Below are 9,681 nucleotides of genomic sequence, written 5' to 3' on the forward strand. Positions count from 1 at the left end.
CAAGTTTGAATCAACTGTCATGCATAGAATACCTACCTGGTGTCATGCTATTATAACTCCATCACTCGTGTGTACAGGACTTCGATCATCTTGTAAACAATGCTAACTCTTAGAAATGTATGCACTATTCTTTAAGGACGACGCTCTATTGAAGCACAATTACGGATCCACAGAAAGAAGCACTATTGAGAGTATGGCCAATATATTGTTGTATGACGTTGTGCACTGGTAACACAATAAGAGGATGTGATGTGTCAAATGTAATCCTAATATGTTTCAGTTTAACATTACTGACAGGCATTGAATACTAACTTTGTGTCATGCTTTGAAAGGATTCCACCACTCATGGGTAAAGTATTATGATCACTTTATTGAATACAATGCTAATTCTTGACAATGTATACACAACTTTAAGGATGAAGCTCAAATGGAAGCTCAAATATAAATCCACGTTGAAATGGACTATCAAGAATATGGCGAATATATTGTTTCAATGACATAATAACTGCTAACGCTAAAATATGACTATGTGGTGTTTTGAATGTGAAGTGAAATAGATCCATCCGCGCCTGATCACACCTCTCTGCACCTACTGTATTACTACGCCGCCACCTCACGTTCTTTCTGCCAGCGTGTCCGGAGGGGAAGGAGCCCCCGGCACGAGCTCCGCTGTTTTGTTCATGCACACTATGTAAACCTGCCTGAAGAAGGTCTAAATGAGACCGAAACGTTGCGGTGTTAGTTTGTGCTCGTTCCCATGTTCCTGCTGGAGAGAATAAAAAACGGTAAAGAAACTTTTTTCGCCGAGTTTTTTCCAAGCTAAGCGCTATCGTGGCTAAGCGAGCCCATAGCTAATGAGGCTAATTGAGTCCAACATGTGGTCAAAATGCTAAAAACATGGCGGAGCAACAATTGAGCGGACGGTGAACGTGAGGAGAGCCTGGTGCCATGGATGACAACGATGCTGCTGATGCTGAAAGGAGGTGCGCAGTCTTTCCACTCCACACCACGGAGGGAGAGGGAACTTTCACCAGCACCATGGCCAGCGCGAGCGGAGGTAACAAGAACTTTTACCGGACTGATTTACGGGCCGCAGCATGGGCCCCGCACCTCATAAGACGCGCCACACAAAGACTGGAGGACGCGCAGAACGGAGAGGACATGTTTTGTGGTAACTGGGACTAAGGGAAACTTGATTCTGTGTTTATGTTTGGGTCCCCGGGGCCGGGCGCAATGATTGGACCGTGCATTGACAGTGGTCTTAGGACCGCTGTCCCAACTCTCTTACCCCTAACCCTAACCCTAACCCCAACCCTAACCCCCAACCCTAACCCTAACCCTAACCCCCTAACCCTAACCCCCTAACCCCCTAACCCTAACCCTAACCCCTCCCACAAGACACTTAAAAACAACCCCTCCCACAAGACACTTAAAAACAACCCCTCCCACAAGACACTTAAAAACAACCCCTCCCACAAGACACTTAAAAACAACCCCTCCCACAAGACACTTAAAAACAACCCCTCCCACAAGACACTTAAAAACAACCCCTCCCACAAGACACTTAAAAACAACCCCTCCCACAAGACACTTAAAAACATGGTCTTACCTTTAGCCGAAATCCCACATCTGTTGCAGCCCAGTGGCAGTTTTCTCACAAGGCCAATGCTGCCCAAGTCATCCTGCAAGTAATCATAAGACAAGATTACTCAACACAGACAGAAAAAAAATCAACAAGTTTGCAACTTCTTACAGTCAAATGCTTTTATTCTTGGACATTAAGTTAATACATGTACTACACTAAAAGAAACATGTACTACACTAAAAGAAACATGTCTTACCGTGAGCTAATTCCCATCGGTTGCAGTGCAATGGCAATTTTCTCACAAGGCTACTTCTGCCCAAGGCATCCTGCAAGTAATAAGACATTACAAAAAACATTCTGAAAAATTTGTGAAACATTGACAAGATATCATCACCTTGCACCCTGGCTTGTATTCACACAGGAAAAACTTCCAAATAAATTCTTCAATGGGGGGGAAAGACCTTAATGAGACCATCTGGAAAGATCCCTCTCCCAGGATAGAAATCCTGCAATGAATGTCATGTGTATAGAATTAACATTGTAAAGGATGTACAATACATTCAAATCCTGTAACAGAATTGATACAAATAATTGCAAGTAGCAGGCCATGTCTACAGCAGGACCACTCCAGTGGCAACCACCATCAAAACCACCATCCACAGAAGCTTCTGTGGAGAGGAAGAGCAAAGACTTTAGGAAAGGGTAATGTTGGCATATGATGACAGTAATATGAATTTTATTTAAAATAATGGTGGCAGCAGCTGGTGTCAGGAAGAGACAGAATTATGATCTATAGAGACCTGCTAGGCGAGAAAACAAAACTCCTGGAAAGAAGCTGAACTAGTGATGTGCATTTAAACATTGGTTTATTGTGGAAGGTGGAAGATGGGCTTGGTGTGTCCTAAGAAGTCCCCAGGCAGTCTGCCTACAACAGCTTAACCAAGGGCTGGTCCTGGCTAACTTGAGTCAGGCCTAACTAAGTGATAAAGAGTAAAGTTTTAATAGCACCAAGTGAAACATTATATCGCATATTAAGGTTACTAAATTGCTAAACTGATAACTGGGAATATTTCCTGATGAGGTTGGTCCTTTCAAAATCATGCGTTACACTACCATAGACAAAAATAAAAACCATTTATACCGAATTCAAGCGTTAGCTGGAAGATTGACAAATATCATTGAACCTGCTATTAAGCATGCAGTTTGCTGAAAGGCAATTTATATTTAATGTTATTTTAGAGGATTCCATGTGTGACAGTCTAGCCGTTAACATTCAAGCTAGACTTTAAAAACAAGTTCACCGCAAACAGTTAAGACTGGCAAATTGCAGAGTAAGTTTGCTAAATCAACTAACATTTTATCGTGCAAGGGTAGCTGAAACTTACCTTCTGGACTGAGCAGCGCTTTCTTCACACTTCTAGCATCCGCCTCAACGGAAATCACGTCTGCGGCGGTAAAATGCGCATACGTGCAGCGGAGTATCTTCGGGAAGTTTCTCCTCCCTCATCGTTGCACGTAAAAGTTTCTTGAAATGATTAGCTTCATAAATTTGCGCAGCAGAAAGTTCTTTACTAATTTTCATTCAGTATGGGCAACAAATTCAGCAGAAATGACTTTAGTGTACCAATTTTTTGCCATTTACTATTTCATGTTACAGTGCAAAGAGCCAAAATAGTTCTTTGGGCCACACAATAGAATCAAAGTTGTGCCACAACTTTAATGACAAAAAGACTGGGGGAAAAAAAAAAAAGTCTTAACTTTTGCTCAAACGGCTCAGTCCACAGGAGGCTGAAGCTGCTGGACCACTTCTTGGAGGCCCTGAAGCACGAGCCGTTTAGGTTGATGTAGGACCATCCAGAGAACACAACAGTACTTTGCCTGAAAGCATAACAAAGGCAGTACTGAGGAGTCAGTTAGAGGCACATGTTATTAGAGCCATCAAACAGCCTGCCCAACAAGTGTTACAAAACAGTACTGAGGAAAAGATACTAACCTCACCAAAACCCCAAGTCAGCTGGAGGGCAGAGGTCATTTCGACACTTCTCACAGGAGGCAGAATTAGCTTGACTTCAGGGAGCCCGTTATGTTCTCTTGACCACCCTGTTTCAAGTCACAACATAAATAAGGAACGCAGCAAGAAAAATCTTGGCAACACTGAGAGCTCCTTACACAGCCCAACATTAATCAGCAATACACACATTCTTAAAACATTGAACAGCAAATAGTTAAACAGCAGATAAAGAGAGCCCAAAAAGTTAAAGACAGACAAGGACATACTGGAAGCAGACAGTTAAGGTTGAAAGACATTTTAACAAGCATTACATAAATACCTGGATGAAGAGCCCAAGCCTCGCCCATCTGCTACCCAAGATCCATAAGCTTCCTTTAACCTGGATGGTTCCGTCATTTGAGGTCGACCACCCATAATCAGCAATCGCAGGTGGTTCCTACAAGATTCCAGAATACATTAACTATTAATCTACAGTCAAAATTAAAGTACAATTGTAAAAAAGGAATACATTTTAACACCAAGGCCCTAACATAGAGGGTGGGGGTTACATTGAAGTGTTCGAATTTCAGAGTCAATATTCCAACAGCACTACATTGTACAATTTTGAATATCCATTAAAATGAATCTTTAGAACACTCCCATTTGTCATTGTGGAACAAAAATCATTTTCAGTCAAGATGACGGTTCTTTAAAGCGGTTTTAATTACTGTCCACAGACATGTGCATTTACAGTGCATTTTTACAGGGTACACACATACAATTCAAGCAATTTACACTACAGAACATACAGCACCATAATTTTGGACTACCAAGCCATTCAAATCATTAAAAGCTTTCCGTTGGCGATAAGAGCTGCGTCCCTGTGGTAGTGTTGTTAATAACCCAAGTCTCTGACGTTTTTGTACTCCACCACTACGTTTCTTGCCCAAAGCATATGGAACAAACAGAAATGAGTAAAAAAAAACTACAATATTAAAAAAAATGAATGGTTACTTTGCCCCCTCACCTAACAGGGTGACTCCACAAAAGGAAGGTCAAACATGTTACACCTGGTTGGCATCTTAATATTCCCCAAATCCTGAAGTTCAGTAATTGAATTGAATTTTAAAGAAGGGAATAGCAAAAATCTTGGTCCGTGTATCGCAGTCAGGGGTTCGCCTTGCTTTTTTAAAATCCATTTTGCATTGCCGTTTCCATTTTTGGGGCCATCTACTTCACCTAAATAAGAGAATGGGGGAGAAATCTGTTTAATTTAATTTAACTGAAATGTAAGTAAATACTTTTGGCTAATGCATTGTGTGTATATTGAATGAGAAGTTGATTAACTGTAGGAAAGACATTTATAACTACTGGTAGCACAGGGTGGATTTCCTCATAAAATTCATTATTAAACAAACACGGAGCAACGGGTGACCAAAGTCCCAGAATAACCGAATGGGCATCTAACAAATTGAATTCTACTGGTGACTAGGCCACAGGGCCCTCGCTGGCTTGGATGCGCCACACAAATACAGCTCAAACTAAGGAATATACTGAAGAATTATGTAAAAAATATACCATCAAAACAACTGAGAATGTGAAGTGCAGGTGAGAGGCCCAATCACCACACTCACCACCACCTGGGTAGCCACGCTGTTGATCATCAAGCGCTCCTAAAAAGCAGCAACTTTAACAATAAGTATCTTCTGGAATTTAACTAATACTACAAAAAGAAAGAGACAAAACCAGAAACGATATATATATATATATATATAGCAAAAACAGCAGTGGCTTACAATCGCAGCCTGGACTTTGAGCCTCCTGCACCTGGGCCCTGACGAGCTGGGAGACAAACCAGAAGGAACACCAACAGCCAAATCATTTGCCCAAGAACTGAGAATAAAACCACCTACCTGCTCTTGGAATTCTCAAGCCAGAGTGCAACAGCGAAAGGGACAAGCATGCTGACACAGCTTCATTACGTGAAGCTTTTATACCCTCTCTAATTGGTGAACCAGGAAGTAGGAGGTACCAAGGCTGGCCTGAACCTATAGTGGCTCAGGAGGGACATTTCCTCACTGGCTACACAAAAATAGGATTTACAATGCCAATAATTTATTCATAATCTCACAGGCTGAACTTCTTCACAATAAAGATGATCTTGTCTTGCAGTATCACCATTTACATTATTTACTCTGTCCATGCACCCAGTAAGCCATGGATCAAAATCATTCCACACAGCCCAAGCTTGCATGTAGTTGAAGACTTTTGTTTTAGAGAATTTGAGATCTACTTTTTAAGAACATTTATGTGAAGAGTGGAAACATTTGTCACTTTCAATGGAGGTCTGGTAAAGACACATGCGTGTAAATGATTTGCAATCTGAAATTGATCTCAGATAAGTGAAGAAGCACATTTGCAGAATGCAGAGTTCAAAGCAAAGACTTTAAAATTGAAACATTTAAATGACTTAATATTCTTTTCGTTGCATGTATCCTACTGATTCCACAACAATAAAGTGGGTCCTTTAGTAAACCTCTCAACATCTGTATCACCATTTGCTTCTAACAAGGATTCTTTCACAGATCGTGCTGTTCGGCTTTTCAACTACTCACTGGTCAAACTGGCATCCATTATCTCTTAATGCTAATAATGGGCTGAATATTCTTTTGAGTAATCAAAACAGACTTGAAAATTAATCAAATAGTTAAACTCCTGCAATATCTTATCTACAGCTGTATTAGACACTGTATATTTTCTAACTTTAGCAGAACAGAAACCATTTTAACCTCAATATCATTCCCAAAGTTTTGAGAACGAATTGACAAAAACAGAATTTGAAAAAAGCATTGCTATTTATACTTTCCCCATCTCTTTTTCCAAATGTCTTAATTTCTCCTAGATTTTGGTTTAATATTCATATTAATTAACATTTTGTTTTTAAATCTGCTACTTTCCCACACATTTAGTCATGATTTTGTTTAATAATGCACAGACTAAACGTTACGCATGTTGGGTATACTGATACAGTTAGGGTTTTCAATTATTTGAAAGATTTAATGTGGCTAACTGCCCCTTCTCAAAATGCAATATACTTATATATATATATATATATATTAATGGCATGATAAATATTACTATAAAGTTCAACACCAGCCCAATCTAAAGCCTCAAATATGAAACGGAATATGCACCTTTCTGAAATCAAACACTATAACCTTTACTACTAACCTTCATGAAGTATGATTCATTGCAGGACTCCTGGATTTTACTGATTTAGTTTTATTGTTGTAAACTGACTCAACGTATTCAATAGAAAAACAATTTGAAAACACAAACAAATTCTTCCAGCAGATGGAGCCACATACATTATTCCTTTAGGACCATCACTTTACATTCCATTTACAGTTTTTCTCAATTGTTTACACACAAATACTGGTACTTGACACACAATGACCACAACATGTAACTCATGCACCAACCCCCTGAAACAATTCTGCTAAACTACAGGCACAATTCTTGCTTTAAACTCAAATTGCAGTTCTAAAACACACTTTTTTCAAAACACTACACACAATTCTCTGCATTCTCTGCACAAAAAAATGTTGTTTACACAAGAAAAACACTGTCATTCAAAATTCTAAAGTCAATTGCCCTACTATGCACACTGACTCGTCACATGGGAAAACACCTGTCACACAGTGTTACAATTAGGAATCAGAGCTTTAGCATAAAAGGGCAACAGGTGAGCTCTTCTGTATTGGAGCAATGGATGCCAACAACAGAGCCAGAGGAGTGAGAGTAAGAGGAGGAGGAGGAGGAGGACAAGGACGAGGAAGGCCAAGGACCGTAAACTCTGATGAGATCCGAGTCACTTTGGTTGACCAAAGCTATGGAGGAATTCTTTTCTGCCTGGAGATGGAAAGTGTGTGACTGAAATCCACAAACGCATATCCCCCTTCTCTAAGCTATGGAAGACGCATGTGGAGATAAAGCAGTTGATACTTTTCATGGCTGGATTCGACATGCTGAGCGATATTTCCCCCGCTGCTTGGCCAGGGAAAACATTGCTTGTGATGTGGATGAGGTTCTGTGGAACAGACCGGAACAGAAGACAGGATGCAGCATAGATTTTTACTGTAACTGTATACAGTAAATTCTTCTGTTGTTTTGTATGTAGACCATTGTATGTGCAACTTTGTGTTGGTTGGGATGTACACTGTGTACATTGTTTTCGTGGGAAAAATACTGTAAAATATATTTGTTATCATGTATTTGTGTGTTCTGAGTATAAAAACAATATTCTAAAATATTTTACAACACATATGTATGTACTGTCTGTAGTAAGTGTAACACTGAACAAAAAAAGGTCAAAGTCATTATGATGAATGGAGAAGTTTTTTTTCCATTCATCAGTGTTTTAAATTGAGCACATCAGTGTTCAACTGGTTCTTATAAAAGTCTGTTCATATGATGGTTTGTGTGTGTCATTTGAAAACAAAATACCATTTTGAGAAGAAATTACACTGTTTTGAATTTAAAGTTTAATTTTGCAGGAGTATTGAGGGGTTTTGTCCATTATGTGTGTTTTTTGATTTGTGTGTAGAGTTCTGAGAGTATGAGGCATGCTTTAGGAAAATGTGTGTAAGCAATCGAGAAAAACTGTAAGACCATTCAAATATTAAAATGTTCAGCTCCTTCAGGAGAGGGGTGCTATGACTTTTCAGCTTTTTAGCTCTTATAATTGAATTAATATAAATTAAAATCATCAACCTTTTTAACATAATTTCCAATGGATTAAATTTTCAAATCCTCTCAAAACTTTTTCAGCTTTTCCAATCTTTCAGCTAGAGACACCATTTAAACTTTAAAATGTTGACACAAGTCTTAACAATTTCAATAAAAAACACCTTGTTGATATCTATTATAGTTTTTTCATAATCAGTAATTATGTTTCATTAGTTTTGGGTCCGTTTCTGAGTTTTACATGAGTGTGTATTGGGTTTTCTTAGAGCGAGGCAGAGTGAAGCCGTGTCAGGATTCAGTAAAAAAAAAACTTTTGCTTTCACGGCCACAATATATTAACTTTTCAGCCTTCATTTCTAAAAAAACCGTGCTTGTGCTGGTTGGACTCGTATAAGTTTGGAATCTCAGAGTTATTTACTTTTTGCGTGAGGAGCCCGATTGTGAGACAAAGCCCCATAAGCTTCCATACAAACCTGCCGACATTTAAAAAAAACAAAACACAGACGGTACACTTTTTGTAAACGGCTGTTTGAGCAGTTTTAAAACACATAGACATGAAAACTACACTCATGCGTTCGGTAGAGTCTTGTGTCTCTCAAAATGCTGTTATTGTTATTTTTTTGGCTACTCCAATTAGTTTTGCTCCAGGAAGCATTTGTTTGAGGTGTGGATTTTGTCTAAATCTCTTCCCTCTCTTAGCTGTGAGCTAATTAGCGACCAGCTGGTGATCGATGGACATGAAGGCGCAGCTCAGCAGTCATCCACTGTGCAGGGACGTGTAGGTTTAACCGTGTTTAGCTAACCGTACATGGACGTGCGTGTCGTGAGTTGGGACGGAGACCCGGGACAAGCAGACCGTAAGTAATGTGGAGGCAGGACGGTTAGATATTTGGGACATGGGAGAGCGATACGTGCTAGCTAGCTAAACTGCTAACGAGGCTACTCCCCGTATGCTGGACTTGTGATGGACGAGCGTCTACACCTCCGGCGTTGGAGATCGTCCGTCGCCGCGTTAGCAAAGTATAGCTCGTGTAGTGCTAGGCGGGGTCTCCTCGCTAGCTAGTGAAGTGTTTAGCTAACTTTAGAAACGTCATTAGCTCGTCACCAACGCCGAAGGCTTCACCGCGCTTCAGCGCGCCAGCGAACAACGACCGCCTCTACAGCCCGTGACGTGCAGCTCGCCGGCTTTCTCCCCCTCTCCCTCCCACGCCACTACACGACGTGAGTAACATCCTGACACACGTGACTCCATCTTGTCCACGAACAGCAACGTGGCTCCTTTTTTTTACTGAACGGGTAAAACCGTGAACTGCAAGTGGACATAATACTGAGGGAGCAGTGTGAATAATTACATTAGACT

The 9,681-nt window shown here is 40.2% G+C and overlaps 1 long non-coding RNA gene across 3 annotated transcripts; it reads right to left on the reverse strand.

The window, feature by feature from the left end:
• Positions 1–1,375: 1,375 nt before the first annotated feature.
• On the reverse strand, positions 1,376–8,477 carry LOC134131223 (uncharacterized). Of its 3 annotated transcripts, none has more exons than XR_009956623.1 (6): positions 5,489–8,477; positions 5,372–5,417; positions 5,210–5,248; positions 4,603–4,814; positions 3,916–4,032; positions 1,376–3,685 (listed from the first exon to the last, which is right to left on the reverse strand). It is a non-coding gene; the product is annotated as an uncharacterized LOC134131223 (long non-coding RNA). The 3 variants fall into 3 exon arrangements; XR_009956622.1 differs by lacking the exon at positions 5,210–5,248 and having other exon boundaries at positions 1,376–1,682; positions 1,842–3,685; positions 5,489–8,474; XR_009956621.1 differs by lacking the exon at positions 5,210–5,248.
• Between the last annotated feature and the right edge of the window lie 1,204 nt (positions 8,478–9,681).

Source organism: Pungitius pungitius, chromosome 6 (assembly GCF_949316345.1).
Source record: "Pungitius pungitius chromosome 6, fPunPun2.1, whole genome shotgun sequence".
NCBI lineage: Eukaryota > Metazoa > Chordata > Actinopteri > Perciformes > Gasterosteidae > Pungitius > Pungitius pungitius.